This window comes from Zalophus californianus, chromosome 3, assembly GCF_009762305.2.
Source record: "Zalophus californianus isolate mZalCal1 chromosome 3, mZalCal1.pri.v2, whole genome shotgun sequence".
Lineage (NCBI taxonomy): Eukaryota > Metazoa > Chordata > Mammalia > Carnivora > Otariidae > Zalophus > Zalophus californianus.
In genome coordinates this window covers 74620469-74638198 of record NC_045597.1, presented here as the reverse complement: position 1 = coordinate 74638198, position 17730 = coordinate 74620469, and the positions used below count along the sequence as shown (strand labels likewise).

General features: G+C 38.2%; 1 protein-coding gene across 2 annotated transcripts in view; it reads left to right on the top strand.

Moving 5' to 3' along the window:
* WASF3 (WASP family member 3) overlaps positions 1-17730 on the top strand; it is a 133257-nt gene that overhangs the window by 19044 nt on the left and 96483 nt on the right. The gene's annotated exons all lie outside the window — the stretch shown is intronic.

The following is a 17730-nucleotide window of genomic DNA, read 5'->3' as shown; positions in this document are numbered from 1 at the left end:
GAACTTATAAAAAATATAATGGTGCCAGTAGTTTTTTGTCTTGAGAAAAAGGGTTATTTCCTTGAAGATACGTTTGTTAGCACATAATGAATTTATTTTGTCCTTTTCAGTGATTTAATAAATATTTAAAACGTTTCTCTCAATTTCTAGTATTTGGTGAATATGGGATAAATAGAACTCATGAGCAATTGCAGTTTGGGGTTTTTTTTTTTTGTTAAGATTTATTTATTTATTTATTTGACAGAGAGATACAGCGAGAGAGGGAACACAAGCAGGGGGAGTGGGAGAGGGAGAATCAGGCTTCCTGCCAAGCAGGGAGCCCGATGCGGGGCTCGATCCCAGGACCCTGGGACCATGACCTGAGCTGGAGGCAGTTGCTTAACCAACTGAGCCACCCAGGTGCCCCGCAGTTTGGGGTTTTAGATGGTAAGTCGTCATGAACAAAAATTAGAGAATTATTGCTTCATACAGCAGTGGTTCACCCAGGGAGTTTTAAAGATACTAATGCCTAAGTCCTTGTCCCAGAAATTGTGATTTCATTAGGTCTGGGATGTTGCATAGGCTTTGAAATTTCTAAATGACCTCTAGATGATTCTGATGTGTACACAAGCTTGGGAATTTTACCAGTTTATAGTTTGGAATAGTTGTATATCATATGCTTATGTAACTTCTGTTCTTGAGATCTTGAAGAAAAAATATAAGATGGTGGGCCACAAATGTGTACAAAAGAATCATCTTGGGGATCTTAATTTCATCTTTGTTGCTCTTGTGTAGAAAAGGTTTATTTTTTAATAACTTTTTATTTTGAAACAGTTGTAGACTTGGGAATTTGTAGCACAGAAAGGTCCTGTGTGCTCTTCACCCGGATTTACCCCCATGGTGAGACATTTTGTGTAACTACAGTATACTATTAAAACCAGAACTTCTGTAGACCTTATTCAGATTTAACCACTTTTTACATGCACTCATTTGTGTGTTCTGTACAATCACATGTATAGATTCGTGTAACCACCACCTCAAGGCACATGACTGGTTCCTCACTATAATTATGCTTCTCTCTCTCTCTCTTTTTTTGTTTTTGTTTTTGTTTTCTAGGGAGAGAGCCTGTGCATGTGCACAAGCCAGGCATTGGGGGAGTGGGTGGCAAAGGAGAGAGAGAGAGAGTCTCAAGCAGGCTCCATGCCCAGTGTGGAGCCAGATGCAGGGCTGCATCTCATGACCCTGAGATCATGACCTGAGCTAAAATCAAGAGTCGCACACTTGACTGAGCCACCCAGGCGCACCCCCTCATGCTTCCTCTTTGTGGTCATGGTGGTTGATTTTGGTATATTGATTTATATCATGTGACCTTGCTGAGCTTGTGTTTTAGTTCTAGTTTTATTGTGGATTCCTTAGGATTTTCTGCATATAGGATCATGACATGTTCTAGTGATGAAATTGATTAGCCAGACAGTTTTACTTCCTTTCTGATCTGGATGGTCTCCCTTCCTCACTTTCTTTTTTGCTTTGTTGCCTTGGGTGGAACCTCCATTATAGTATTAAATAGAAGTGGTAAGAGTGGGCATTCTAGCCTTGTTCCTGATTTTAGGGGAAAAAGCATTCAATCCTTTACCATTAAGTATAATGATAGTTATTTTTTTGTTGATCACCTTTGTCAGGTTGAGGAAGTTTGTTCCGAGTTTTTAATCACAAATGAGTGTTGGATTTTATGAAATATTTTTTCTGCATCTATTGAGATGGTCATTTAGTTTTGTCCTTTATTAATATTTTATATTTTGCTAATTGAATTTTGGAGGTTAAACCAACTTTACATTCCCAGGGTAAGTCCCATTTGCTCATGGTATATAATCCTTTTTATAGGCTCCTAGATTTGGTGTGTTAATCTTTCGTTGCGGATTTTTGCATCTGTATTCATGAGTGAATCTGATCTGTAGGGTTTTTTTTGTAATGTTTTTATCTTGGTCAGTCTGAAGGTTTGCCAGTTTTGTTGATCTGCTTCCCTCTAGGTAGGATTTAACCTCAGAATTGTTTAAAAAATGGTAATTATCTGATGTCTGTGATGGTGTTGTAGACTATGGAATTTTAGGATGATTGGGACTGTCTTTTGAATGTGAAATGGATATTTAGTCCCTGAAAAAACAAGAGAGAAACTAGATTAAAATACAAAAGCAAATAAAATACCCAAGTTAGAGAAAGGGGAAGGATACTGATGATTCATTTTAAGTAAATTAATTATAATAATTTTTTTGCTTCCCTTTTATTGAGAAATTTCAGATGGCAGACAAATGAAATTCAAATATTTTAATGTTCCATGGATTATATAGGTGAGCAGTCTGGGTTTAGACAAATGTTGAAATGTCAAGGGTAGGAAATAAGGTTGAAAACAGTATTTCTCCTTTACTGAGGAGACCTCTATATTTTGTGTTTTGCACAAACAACAAAATCTCACATACATTGTCTCCTTGCCTATTTTACCATTGTTTCTTTTTGTGTATGTCTGAATTCCTGAAAGAAAAAAAAGAAAGAAAAAAACATGACTGTCTTGCACCTCACCCCTCTGTGATTTATAGACCTGATATATACCCTTGCAATGACCCTTTTCTACCAGGAGGTGACATTCCTCATGGTTAGTGTGAACACCGATTATGCACGGTCATCAGAAATGAATGAACTGACAATGAAAAGAAATGAATGAGTCCAGAAAAAAATGAAACCAAATCATGGTGAAAAACAGATAATTTCTAGATTGACTGCATTTCTGAAACCTTAGATGCTGAAAATTGTAGATGTCTGCATTTCCAGTAATTTCTTGCTGTGTATTTTTGGCTTTCCGGTATATAAGACTTTGTGTAAAAAAAAAAAAAGCCTCTTAAACTTTTTCTTTTAGAAGAGTATTGGGATAGATTCATTAATATGAATGTGTCTAGAAGTGGGCTCAGAGGTGCTGTAGCATAATGTGGGTTAAAAAATATGTTCAGTTTCCATTTCTGTCAGGAACATCTGAAGGAATCTCAGTGAATGGCATTATACACTCAAAGGGCTTTGTATAAAACTGGCCAAGCATTAGATTTCATATTCTTTTGTAGGTCTAATTAGCATTCAATTATTATTTCTAAAGTGTCGGATTTCATATACTTTAGTGCTTCTTGATATTATCCCCCCTAATTTTCTAGTGTTAGCCTCAAGTTATTTCTAGTAATTTTGGAATTATTTTTCTTAAGGATTGCATTTGTTTTTACAGGCATTGATTGTTAATGAAATGAGGAACCTTTCCTTATCTGGGAGGAATGGAATGTGATTTCTCTTCCTAAATTGAGTAGAATTTGATTTATTCTAGTCTTCTCACTGAAGTGCTAAAATAAATGATAAGATTTAGCAAATTAAATGTAAATTTAAGTTCCCAGAATTTTTGAAGTGATCCGGATATGGTCTGGATATGAACTTAGGTAAAGCAAATTTTTGAAAAGTTGAAGGAATAGAATTTTGCCTAGGGTGGCTTGAGTTGACCTGAGCATTTTGATCTGTTTCCTTTCCCTCACCCCCAGATGCAGAAATGATAATTACTACATCTTAAGGTTTTATTTTAAAGCTTTCTTTCTGGTTATAGAGTACTGAAGTTAATTTAGCGTAGTTCTGGTAACTTTTTTTGAGCCACTAGTATTTTCTTGCTGCTGTTTATAGGTTGCTTCAGTTAGCTTTGGTTTTCTTAATTTGCAGTTTTTCCTTTCTAGTGAGATTTCCTGTATGTATTTGTTTAAGAGCTTTATTATCCAGAGTTTTACTTTCACTGATAATTGTTCCTTTAGGAAGGAAAGTAAGGGGCAAACTTGACAAATTCATCTTACGGTAGAAGAAAGCAGTAGGAGATGGGTTAGCTCTGAATGTCAGAGAAGGACAGGGAATAGTGACGAGAGCCTTATCCAGTTTTGGACCATTTAGGTTAGAGAAATCAGTTGGAACCCTTCCACTCTCATTCCCTTTGTAGCTGCTTGGCATTCTCATGAAAAGTTACTGTTAGCCTAAAAGAATGAAAACAGCCAATTATTTTACCCCCAAAATGGGTTTATTCGGGGATAGCAGAGAATTGCCATTTGGGACATGCAGCCTGTGGCAAGCAAGTCCCACAAAGGAAGGAGAGAAATGTTAGTTTATGGAGGAGGAGGAGGAAGTTGGGAGGGGTTGTTTGGAACCAAAGTCCCTTGGAGTGAAGCAAGAGTTCAGGGTGATGATGGTTTCTCTTTGGCTGAGTTGCAGGGCTGGCTGATTCCTTGTAGGAGATGCAATGTCCATCTTTTCTTTTGGGGCCTGTAATAGGCAGTTCTTCCTGTAATTGATGTTGAGTGGGCCAGGCTCCCCTTTCTGGCCTCCCTGCTCCATTTTAGTGAGGTTTCCCCTTACTCATTTTCACATTACAGAACCACTGCTTTTGTGGGTAAAAGGGTCACAAGTTATGTTGTCAGTGGGAGAGAATCAGAACTTCCTGGCTTTTTGTTTTTAAGTGCCTCTTACTAGAGATTCTTTGACAACCATTTGCTACAAACCAGGCTTTGGTATCAGAAGAACAGAAAGGGCTGTTTGGGATATTGAGGAGGAAGGAATATGTAGTGGTGCTTTGGGATAGAATGTTAGCAGGTGTGGACCAAAATCTGCTTTTGGGACTTAGAATCCGAAGTAAAGGCATTTTCTTTGAGTATTTGGTAGGTTTGTGTCTGATAGACATGGAATTCTGTAGTACTTCAGATTCCCCTTTACAAGTTCTTCAACCAACTTTGTGTTTCACCTGTAGTGGATGTGTAGGATTTAAGGGATGCCTCTTGCACTTGTCTCATTTCTTGCTCACTTAGTGCTTCTAGACTTTTTTTTTTAACTGACTTCCAACAAATGAATGCTGTCTTTTTGGAACAGTGAGTGGGATGTACATAAATGCAGTCATATGTAGATGGTTCCTGACTAGACCTGCTTCTTTGTTGGCTTCAGGCTCAGGGCTAGATGATCGATTGCTTCTAAGACTGGATGAGACAGAATTGCAGCCCAGTCAAGAGCAGGGGCTCTGGGGCCAGACTGATTGGAGTTCAGGTCTTGGCTTTGCCATTTATTAGCAGTGTAGTTTGGGGGGCATTTGTCAACTTCGGTGAGCCTTGCTCTTCTCATCTATAAAACAGTACCGACCGCACAGAGTTGTAAGGAGTAAAGGAGAGCATGTAAACAATAAGTAAAGGGTTGAGAGTAATGTACCAAGAATTGAAAATTGCCCAGTAGCCAGCAGACAAAGGACAACAAGAGTAAGAATTCTTGAGAAAGTTTCAGATCTGTGTGTGTAACTTTGACCATACCTTTGAAGAGAGGGACAAAACAGCCTACGTGTCTTTTTTAGCCATTAGAAGTAATAGGGTAGAATTCTGAGGGCATAAATTGTCAACAAGAGGATGACAGGCACCTCTGTGGATGTTTAAAACAGGGCAGAAAGAAATTAATGCTGAGTTAGCATTTTGGGGTCTAAGGGTAAAGAGAGTGACAACTCTGTTGTTGTGGTTTGGGCAGAGTTAGTGTGGATAATTTGTATTAGTTTTCATAAGACTGCCTGCTTGCGTAATGATTTATGGTGTCAGGAGTTTTAGTGATATGATTGAATTTGATGTTTACAGCAGCTCAGAAGCCAGCTTATTATTCAGTTGATTCTGGTTTGCATAGGGGCAAGTTCCAGAGGCAATGGGGGGGAGGAAGCAAAGATGAGAAGTACAATTATTTTCCTGAAATGAGTGAGACACAGAAAGGTTCACATCGTCATGCAGTAAGTAAGTGCATCAGGCTGGTAGAGGATTGCTGATTGTAGTGCAGGGCTCTTTCTTCTAGAGCTTGTGTTGTTATTCTGCCGGTCCCCAGCATGGGAGTGCTGAAGGATGAGTAGTTCATGGAGTGGGCGAGGTTGAAGCAGGACCCCAGGGGTCCTTAAACCCAAGTGGGAATTCTTTTCTGCCAGGTCGTATTTTCATAGAAAATACCTTATTCTATTAAAAAATGTTTATTTTTTAAAATATGGATTTGGTTATATTCCTTGTTTTTGTGGTTTCTTTAGACAGCTTTTCAGAAAAGTGGCCCTGAACATGCTTGTTCTGTGGGGTTTGGACTATCTTTTTTTTTTTTTCCATTTATTCTATTTATTTTTTTAAATTCTTTAATTTTTGAGTGAGTCCCATGTTTTCATTTTTCTTTTTCTTTCATGTGTTTTTTTTTTTTTTAAAGATTTTATTTGTTTATTTGACAGAGAGAGAGAGATAGCGAGAGCAGGAACACAAGCAGGGGGAGTGGGAGAGGGAGAAGCAGACCTCCCGCCGAGCAGGGAGCCCGATGCGGGGCTCGATCCCGGACCCTGGGATCACGACCTGAACCGAAGGCAGACACTCAACGACTGAGCCACCCAGGCACCCCATGTGTTTGTTCTTATACTTTATTTCTTTTCCATAATGATAAGTGTACTCCTTAATCCTCATCCCTTATTTCCTCCATTCTCCCACTCCCTCCTCCCTTCTGGTAACTATCAGTTTGTTGTCTATAGTTAAGAATCTGTTTCTTGGTTTGTCTGTCTCTTTTTTTCCTTTGCTTGTTTTATTTTGTTTTTTAAATTCCACATATAAATGAGGTCATATGGTATTTGTCTTTCTCTGACTTATTTTGCTTAGCATTATACTCTCTAGATCCATCCCATTGTTGTTGCAAATGGCAAGATTTCCTTCTTTTTTTATGGCTGAGTAATATTCCTCTGTGTGTGTGTGTGTGTGTGTGTGTGTGTGTGTGTGTGTGTGTGTGTGTACACCACTTCTTTATCCATTCATCTATCGAAGGACACTTGGGCTGCTTCCATAGCTTGGCAATTGTAAATAATGCTGCATTAAACATGCAGGTGCATGTTTCCCTTAGAATTAGTGTTTTTATATTTTTGAGGTAAATACCCAGTAGTGCAATTACTGGATTGTAGGGTAGTTCTACTTTTTAACTTTTTGAGGAACCTCTATACTGTTTTCTCCAGTGGCTGCACCAGTTTGCATTCCCACCAACAGTGCAAGAGGATTCCCCTTTCTCGACATTCTCGCCAACACCTATTGTTTCTTGCATTTTTGATTTTAGCCATTCTGACAGGTGTGAGATGATATCTCATTGTAGTTTTGATTTGCATTCCTCTGCCGATAAGTGACGTGTCTGTTGGCCGTCTGTAAATCTTTGGAGAAAAGTCTGTTCATATCTTCTGTCCATTTTTAATTGGATTATTTGTTTTTTGAGGGTATTGAGTTGTATCAGTTCTTTATATATTTGGGGGGAATTAACCCTCTATTGGATATGTCATTTGCAAATATCTTTTCCCATTCAGTAGATTGCCTTTTAGTTTTGTTGATTGGTTCTTTCGCTGTGCAGGAGCTTTTTATTTTGATGTAGTCCCAGTAGTTTATTTTTGCTTTTATTTTCCTTGACCCAGGAGACATTGTGAGAAAATGTTGCTATGGCCAATGTCAGAGAAATTACTGTTTGTGCTCTCTTCAAGGGTTTTTATGGTTTCATGTCTCACATTTAGGTCTTTAATCCATTTTGAGTTTTTGTGTGTGGTGTAAGAAAGTGGTCCAGTTTCATTCTTTTCCATGTGACTGTCCAGTTTTCCTAACACCATTTGTTGTAGAGATTTTTTTTCCCATTGTATATTCATTCCTCTTTTGTAGAAGATTGACCATATAATTGTGGTTTTATTTCTAGGTTTTCTGTTTTATTTCATTGATCTATGTGTCTGTTTTTATGTCAGTACCATACTGTTTTAATTAAGACTGCTTTGTAATATAACTTGAAATCCAGAATTGTGATATCTCCAGTTTTGTTTTTCTTTTTCAGGATTGCTTTGGCTATTTGAGGTCTTTTGTGGTTCCATACAAATTTTAGGATTGTTTGTTCTGGTTCTGTGAAAAATGCTGTTGGTGTTTTGACAGGAATTGCATCAAATGTGTAGATTGCTTTGGGTAGTATAGACATTTTAACAAGAGTTGTTCTTCCAACAGTTTGGACTGTCTTTAAGTTACATTTCCGTATTACATTTATACACAAGTATCCCCTTTCCTCTTCTTAAAGCCTTGGCAGTCTTTTGAAGCCACTCTGGCTTTATTGTAATTTGCTTTTGGGATTAGGAGGGTGCATAAAAAGCAGTCCTGTCTGTTCAAATAGCCAGATAGTTTAATAGGAGTTACCACTTAGGTAATCTGGAAAGGTTTGGAGTGCAGAATCCAGAAGGCTTACAGAGATTTGATGTGCTCAAAAAGGTCCTTGAAAACTCAATTCAGTAAAGTACATTTTGGGCTCAGTGCATTGAATCTGTGACCACCTGTAAGATACTGCCATTTTTGCTTAATGTTTACTTAAACCTCTAACTTTTAAGAGGTACCCCTGGTGCTCTCCTGCCATCTCCATTTCCTCCCCAAAAGACACTTGGTTTGGCAGGATTATGGAGATCCAGCCAACAGTATAGCAAAGGCACTTCTAGGTGCCTCTTTCTCTGGCATAATAGATTAGTTACTTAGTTGTAAGGGACCAATAAATTAGAATGCTGGTGTTTTGTTTTGTTTTGTTTTCTATTAGTTTTTCTCGAGGGCTAATGGTTTCTGCTGGAATGCAAATGACACATCTCAGAATTTTACAGATGTATACTATGAAAAATCCCTGACTGGCAAATGAGAATGCTTTATGAATTCCTGGGAAATACTTGCTAAGAGTACTTCTCTAGAGTGCTTATTTGTAGAGTAAAAATGTGACTTTAATTTCCATTACTATGCAGTGAACATAATTTTTATGAAGCAGTAGTAGGTTCTGGAATTAACACTATATGGCCTCTGTTCACCGAATCTGTATTTGATACATTTAATGCAGTTTATTGAGAGTTCTGGTTGTTAACCAGTGGAATTATTCATTACAGCAATTTATTAAGGACACCTCATTGGAGTTGACTTATAATTTGGTTCGTTTTTTTCATAATTAACCAGGTAAAAGGATGACTTATTTGAGTTCAATAATTTTTTTTTAAAGATTTTATTTATTTATTAGAGAGAGAGACAAATTGAAAGCAAGCATGAGCAGGGGGAGCAGTAGACAAGGGGAGAAGCGGGCTCCCTGCCGAGCAGGGAACCCGATGTGTGACTCGATCCCAGGACCCCGGGATCATGACCTGAGCCAAAGGCATCCGCCTAACGACTGAGTCACCCAGGCGCCCAGTTCAATCTTTTTTTTTTTAATTAAAATAAGGAACTTGTAAAATTTTCTTCAGTTTTATGTTCAGTTATGCAGAGCACATTCACGGGCAGCAAAGAAATGGGATAATTAATTCAGGAATTTCAGTTGCTAGTATTTGTGCGTTGAAGGTACGTAGGGGAATAAGTTTTGTAATCTCTTTGTGAAGTCGGTATTGCCGGGTAGACTGACCTTACAGAAAGTCGTAACTGTTTCAGAGTCTTTTTTTTTCTTTTTTTCCCCAGAGTCTTTTAAGTGACAAAAATGCAGACTGTTAATACTCCTTTGGTAGTTGTGATAGCTCATGCTAAATGGCCAAGGGAATGGAGGAATGCCACCATTCCATACTCCCGGTAAGGATTGTAGTGTGGTGGCAAACTCCCTCCAAATTGGAGCCTCCATCGTAAATATAATTCTCCCAAGCAATAGTTTGGGAAGCAAAAAAGGAAGAAAAGCTTTCAAACAAATGGACTGAAGTGAGCTAGTGCATACTTATAATAAATACTATGTCTAGGTCAAAAAGGAAGAATGAATTGTTAAGAACTTGGAGAAATACAAGATATGGATAAAGGGGGGACAGTGAATGGAAATAAAAATAACATGGTTTCTGGATCAAGGTGATACGTTAACTAATCTGAATTTTTTAATTTTTTTTGAGAGTAAGCATGCGGGGGGGTTTGCGGAGGGAGAGAGAGAGAATCTTTTTTTTTTTTTTTTTTTTAAGATTCTGTGTATTTAGGGGCACCTGGGTGGCTCAGTGGGTTAAGTGTCTGCCTTTGGCTCAGGTCATGATCCCAGGGTCCTGGGATCAAGCCATGCATCAGGCTCCCTGCTCCTCGGGGAGCCTGCTTCTCCTTCTCCCACTCCCCCTGCTTGTGTTCCCTCTCTCGCTGTGTCTCTCTCTGTCAAATAAATAAAATCTTTAATAAATACATAAAATCTTTTTTTTTTTTTTTTTTTTTTAGAGAGAGAGAGGGAGAACAAGTAGGGGAAGTGGCAGGCAGAGGGAGAAGCAGGCTCCCATTGTGCAAGGAGTCCCACCTGGGGCTTGATCCCAGGACCTTGGGATCATGACCTGAGCCAAAGGCAGACACTTAACCGACTGAGCCACCCGGGCGTTCCGAGAAAGAGAGAATCTTAAGTAGGCTCCAGGCTCAGTGCGTAGCTGGACTTGGAGCTTGATCTCACGACCCTGAGATCATGACCTGAGCTGAAATCAAGAGCCAGACACTTAACTGACTGAGCCACCCAGGTGCCCTTAATGATCTGAATTTAAATAGCAGCTGTTTACACACCCCTGCAGGTGGACTACCTCACTTAGCTGATAGGCTTTACAGTAGTGTCAGGTTTTGAGCTGAGTCACTTAAGGTATACATATAACTAGTTTTAAAAAAATCACATGGTTAGTTATGACTTGCTTATAGTAATAAGTTAGATAAGTGTAATTTTGCTTCACTCAGGCAGTCATGTGGGGAGATTTGTGATTGAAGCATAACATATGTTATTGCTATTGGTAAGCAGATACCCTTTCCTCATCATTTGTTTGACGAATAAGCTAGTTTCTGGAAGGCAGAAGACTGGTTCTTTATCATCTTGGAGTTTGGCATAATACCTCACATACAGTAGGAGCTCAGTAATCTCTGTTGATGCAATAAATTTGGTAAGCATTCACTGCTGAACCTGCATGTTGCCAGTCTGGCCATATACCCCAGAGCAAGTTTATTCTGGGGAAACTATTAACCTCTTAATTGCTTTACTATGTGTATGTTTTGTTGAAATTAAACTGTGGTCCCAAAATGCATAATAAAAGACATCGCCTTCTTGCATGTCTGATAGTTTCTAACATGAGTGGAGATAATAGCTGTGGGTGGTGCTGTAGAAGCCTCATGTCATGCGCCTAGGCAACGTTTGAGTTGTTACCATGCATTCTGTAGGATTTGATTTTTTTGTTGTTTTAAAACTTCCTAGTGATTTGGGGTTGTATGAAATACGGAAATAGTGCTGTACTTGCATGGCATAGAGCCTGGGTTGTATGCTCGTTGGAATTGTAGTGCTTGGAGGGGACTTTGTTTAATGCCTCATCTTGACTTTGTTGATGGAATTTTCTGTAATGAAGTAATACTTTATGTTTTTAAGTAGTTTCATGTTTGGCTTCTATTTTTTTTTAGTTGTGCTTTGAAACACCTTGTCCACTACAAGCTTATTAGAAAAACATCCTTCTGTGTTTCTTCCAGTTCTTTAGTGGTTTCATTTTGTATATTTTTGCTCCATTTAGAACTTCACGTGGTATAAGGTGTGAGGTAAGGACTCAATCTGGGATTTTTTTTTCTCCCCTGACAGGGTACTCAGTTGTTGATACAATAGCATTTAATGAATTACTTCTTACCCCAGTGATTTGAAATGCTGCATCTCTTTTATACCGAGTTCCTCAATATGCTTTAGTTAGTTCTTGCACTTTCTAATCTGTTCAGTTTTATAGGTTTATTTCCTCAGAGGTCAGCACCACCCTGTTTTAACTATTGTAGCTTTATAATGTTTCAGTATTTGATAGGGATGCTCCCTACTCTTTAGTCTTCTTTTTCAGAATTGCCTTTTCTGTCTTTGCTTCGTTTTCCATAAGAACTTTAAAATCAATTTGTCTAGTCCTTAAAGGAATTATTGGGGTGCCTAAAAGTAAACCTTCCTCTGTGATGAATGACCCTGGATTCTTAGAGCCCCATCTGTTTTGTAAGTCTGGAGACTTGGTTTTAGACCTAGTTCTGACATTAACAGGCTCTGTAATAAAAAATTAGGTTTATGTTTTACAGTTCTGCAGATGTTTGCAGGTGCTTTTTAAAGAATTATGGTGTACTTGCAGTTTTTTTTCCCTTTACATTCTCAATCAGTAGATACAACTATTATAAGAATCCTCAAATTTTTTTCGCATTACAAAGGAGTCCCTTCTTTCAAAAGTTGGAAACAACTGATTGAGAGTTCTCTAAGCTCTTTTCTGTTCTAAAATTCAGTTCTAAATAATAAAAGGTGGTACATCATCAATCCAATCAAGGATTGAATTTTAATCTTTGTAGCCACTGAAAGGGCTACTCTACCAAGAGAAGCTGCAGAAATGTTTCTTGGCAAGATCATTTGTCTGTTTCTTTCTTTTCCTCTGTAAGCAGTTGGTGTTTTGAAAGGAAGCATATTGTCTAGATTTTCAAAGTTCTCTAAAAACAGGATGGAGGAGTGCGTTATTTTCAAAGCCTGTAACACAATTGCATTTTAAGCAGAATTAAGTGCTTTGAAATCTTGAATTTGTGTTGTCATAGTTGAGCATTACCATTGAAATAACTGTGTGTGTGTATCTCTTCTCTTTCTGAGTGTTCTTTGCTCTGTCCTGCAGGAGCCTCTGGTCAGAATGATTAGTTTATGGGAGAAGACAGTTCTTAAAAGTGATAATTCTTAAAAGTCAAACCTCACGTTTTGAAGGACAAGTCAGATCTATAATTTGTATAATTCTATAACAGATTGGAAAATAATGGAACAAATGATGAGAGAAAATTGACCTTCATCTGTTGGTGAATGGCAGTCACCACTAAAAGTGAGTTTTTAAAATGAAAGATGACCATTTTTTAAAAAGATTTATTATTTGAGAATGAGAGAGAGCGTGCATGTGCGTTTGGGGTAGAGGGTGGGGAAGAGGGGGAGGGGCAGAGAGAGCGGAAAGCTCAAGCAGACTCCCTGCTGAGCACGGGACCCTATATGTGGCCTGATTTCAAGACCTGAGATCATGACCTGAGCGGAAATCAAGAGTCGAATGCTTAACCAGCTGAGACACCTAGGCACCCCAAGAGATGACAATTTTTGGGGCTCTTTTTGGAAAATTACTTATAGGATTTGTTGACTTAAACTTGCTAGTTAAAAACAAAACAAAACCTAAAAAGATTTACCAGAAATCCTGTAATTCTATAAAGAATAATATTCTGAAGTAGAGGGTGAGGTTTGGGATATGTTGAGTCTAGTTATACTAGACTCTAGTTATACTAGACTCAGTCTATTTAAGAAATGGGTAAATAATGTCCCTAAGAAGGAATGAATATGATAATTAGATAAGCCGATATACATTGCCAGTATTGAAATTAGAAAGGTTGGTGGGGAGTTTAGGAAAACAAAAATATAAGCAGAAAATAATCTTAAGAGTGAAAGTCAGTTTATTGAATCCTCAAATGTTGTTTGTGTGCTAAATAGGAAGAGAGTATCCCAGGAATGTGAGACTTTTTCAGATAAAGATCTTGAGTTTACATTTCCTTTCTTGAAGGGTGCATGTGACTAGAATAAACCAGAACAGAGACCCAATTCCACATTTCCTGGGAGGGAAGTCGAGGGCTTCACAGAGTCATTAACCCCTCATGTTTCTACTAAAGCCAAACAGTACCTTAAAACTGACTTCCAATTCAGTTGTCATTGCAGATTGCATTTTGGGAAATACGTATTTTCTTCCTTGCAATCTAGTGTGATCTTTTGGATTCTTTGCAGTCCTAAAAAGCTTAATTTATAGTTTATACTTCCACCAGTAGAGTGTTAAGAGTGCTCCTCTCTCTCCATCCTGGCAAACACTGGGGTTTTTCCTATTAATCTTTGCTAATCTAATAAGTGACAATGGTGTACTCTGTGGCTTTAATTTGCACTTCTTCTGTATCATGTAAGGCTGGGCATTTTTTCATGTCTGCTTTTCCATCAACTATTGGGTGGACAGTTACTTAGTTCCCCAGTTTTTGTTCAACCAGATTGGTGGGCTGCGGGGAGGAGTCTTTACTTGTAGAGTATTACTTTGGAAGAAGTTTCAGCTTGTTCTGTCAGGCGTCAAATGAGCACTACAAATGGTTCATCTCAGGACTGGCTTAGGTGGAGTGGAGTGGGCAGGTGTCAGCAGAGCATTAAAGGGAAGTGATCACAGAGCGGGGTGTCATGGTGCGAACCGTCGCGTTTGGTAGACAGCAAACCGTTCCTGCAAATTGAGCTCAGCGGGGATCAAGGACCATATGGTTAGAAAGGTACTTATGTAAGCAAGCGGTGACATCCTATGAAGGCTTTGAGATTGGGCCTGGTGCGACATTCTCAATAGATGCATTTGTATGAGGGGTCTTGCTGTTTAACAGTAGTTGAATGTTTACAATAAAATTGGTACCATGATACTACTTTCAGAGTGATTTTGCATATACCTAGTATTTAAACCTTTCCTTGTGTTATTTCTTCAAAGTGCAACATAGCAGGGCAGATTGATAGGTGTAGTTCTCTTGAAATCAAATGAAAAACCATTGTATTAGTGTAGGTTGGTTGGGGTGTAGGGTGTCCTGTATTTCTGAGAGACTGTTCGATCTCATGCTTTGGATTGTCTTGAACACAGATGAATCTACTCCCTTTGGCTGGATGTTTCTTTAGATTTTAATATTCATGAGCACTGTCATCATGCTTCTTACATTGAATTAAAGCCAAGGTAGGATTGTTGAAGGCATTTTCGCATTTCTTGTGCATTACTTCCTTGACTGGCCCCTCTCCGTTCCTGGGTTTCTGCCAATGCAGATGATGGTTTGCTTCATTAACTCTCAGTGTACAGGAGTGAATGGAAAATGTAAACATGCTTCTGTTCTCATATGTCTAACTTTCCCCTTCCCCTTTGCAACCAATTCTTTTGGGAAAGCTGAAACTGAAGACCTGTGTCTGAATAGCATTTTAACAGTATTTCTCATTAATATGCTTTGTCAGTCCTCAATTTGCAAGAAAGGCACTGTCAGGATGTTCTTAATTTGAAGCCTGGATGCTTTGATTTCCATCATGTTAATTTCTTATCGGTGACCCTCTGCTGAGAAGTGCCCTCCCCTCCCCCCATGTAGTCACACCCAGAAGAAAAGGTAAAACTTCTGATACCTTTTTTGAATCGTTATGTATTAATAAGATTGCCACCTCATCCTCTCTGTATAAAGATGTAATATGGTATTTACTTTTGCTTCAGTAATTTTTTTGAATTTTGACCTTTTTTATTTGAGGAAAAAAAAACTAAAGGAAGGCATAAAGTGGAAAATTGTTGATTATTCTCTTTAAACGTTTTTACTCCTACAGATATCATCTTTAAGAGTAGGTTTTAAACCAGAAATATCTCCTAGAAATTTACTCAGGGAAAGCATTCTGCATGAGCTTTAAGTTCTCTGCAGATCTACATGAGATCACTGGGTGAGGTCACCAAGGATGATGCCTGTAGCTCTTGGTTACTCCATGCCATACTACTTCTCTACCTGGTTGATGCCTGTAGCTCTTGGTTACTCCATGCCATACTACTTCTCTACCTAGTTCACTGTTACATTTTAATCCCAGGGTACTCAGCTGTTACTTCAGAATGGACGTCTGGCTGGAGGACATATTAGGTAGTAGTTCTCAAGGACCTAGGAGGAGAGAGGGAGTTGTTTTACTGTTTTGCTTTCCACATCAGACTGATTCTAGATTGTTCTGGGTTTTGCCTGATCTTTCTACTGGTAAGCTTTGCTGTATTACGGTTTTAATGGAGTTTCTGATGTCACCAAACCTCTGCAAAGTGTTTTATTTAACCAGTCTCTAATGAGATAATATCTCATTCTGACAATTGACTTTTTGTAAAAGCAAGTAGTTAATATTAATTTAAATCACATTTACTTTTCAGAATACTAGGAATATTTTTGTGGGTTTTTCTTTTTTTTGGAGTGAATCTCAGCAGTTTCTTCATGGAATTACAGAATTTTTACTATACAATGCTTTCTCATTTTTCTGTCTCTAATACGAAGACATTCTTATCAGTTACCTGCTGAAGGGTAATTTGATGAGGATAAATGTTCAGCTGTGTGTGTGTGTGTGTGTTTTAGATACAGAGAAAATATTTTCACAGGCTGTTTCTGTAATATGTTGTACAACTGTGTCAGTATTTTCAGGGCTTTTCTTCAGTTTAGTCTTTTCACAGATTGATTACAACAGTCTGATGCTTGCATTACAGGAAGCGATCCTTAAGTTTCAATAGCATCTTCAGCCCTGTTTCTAGGGCCAGTGTGATTTAAGTGAGTCCCTACCATGCTGCCATGTAATACTGGTTCAGTGAGTGAATGAATTCTCTTAGGTGAACGTGTGTGTGTCTGTGGGGGTGGAGGGTTGTACTATAAAGAAGATGGAAAATGGAAAAAATACTGTCTTAGCTTATAGATGGAAGGTTCACATGTGAGATTTTTCTACCTTCCGCATTACAGAGGCGTTCATTTTGGCCCAGAGGAGCTCAGCAAAAGCACAGGCTCCCTTACGCATGTTGCTTTGCTGTATTTCCTGAGTTTCCTGGTTTCAAGAGTGGGAAAGTGAGAGTTTTTGTGGAAGTTCTGCCTCCTGATGATGATGAAGGAGAAACCATTGAGGGCCCAAGCACTTCCTGTTTATAATTACACCTTCATTTTTCTAGACCATTTACTAAGCCACCTGAAATTTGCTTTGTTTAAAATTTTTATTTTACATTATTTTTACTATTAATCTTGAGGCTTCTTTTAAGTCAGTTCCAGATATTTTTATATAATTGATCATATTCTCTTATATCAGCTGTTATGTTTGTCTTTTTAGCATTTACTTCATTTGAGATTCCCTTGCAAGTTTTTTTATTTACCCTTTCTGGGTCACCTTCCAGTAGAATCGAAGTTTCACAAACACAAGAAATTGTCTTTTACTATGTTTTATGCCTAGTACCTGAGTAGTAGTACATAATAGGTATTCAGGAAATAGTCTTGTATCAATAAATACTTTAGACACTACTTTGTATGCTTTTTTGTTGAATGTCATAAGAATTTTATCCCATAATTAAAAAGTCTTCTGAAATGCTACCCAGGTAGTTGCATAATAATTTATTTTATAGATCTAGCCTAATTTGCTTTAAATTAATTCTCTTGTTTGGCATACTTAATTTCTTCTCTGTTTTATTATTGGAAATAACATTGGAGGAAGAATATCTTTATAGATCTTTGCCCACATTTGTGTTTATTCCTTTAAGATATATTACTGACAGAATTATAGTTGAAGTAATCTAAGTCTGAACATGTACTGACAACAGAAGTATAACAGTGTACACCCCCACTCTTTTAAAAGAGCTTCTAGGATTTGATCTGTAATGCTGTTTCTTTCTCATTTTGTACTTATTCCCTTCGGCAGTCTTGTCTGTTGCTGCTTCTACAGCCAGAGCTGGTGAGTGTGGCCTCTTACCCCAGGCTCTAACTCTGTATGTACTAGATACTGGAGATGCCCCTGTACCTCAGCTTCACATTCCCCAACAGTGTAATGATTATCTTTCCATCAAAATCTGCTCTCTACTGCTCTGTTCCCTTTTGAGATCAATGAAAGTAACATCTTGTCTGCACCCAAGTTGGAAATGTGGGCATGATTCTCAGTCCTTCCCATTTCCTCTTTATCCTTAGCTAGTTGGTGCATGCCCCTTCATTT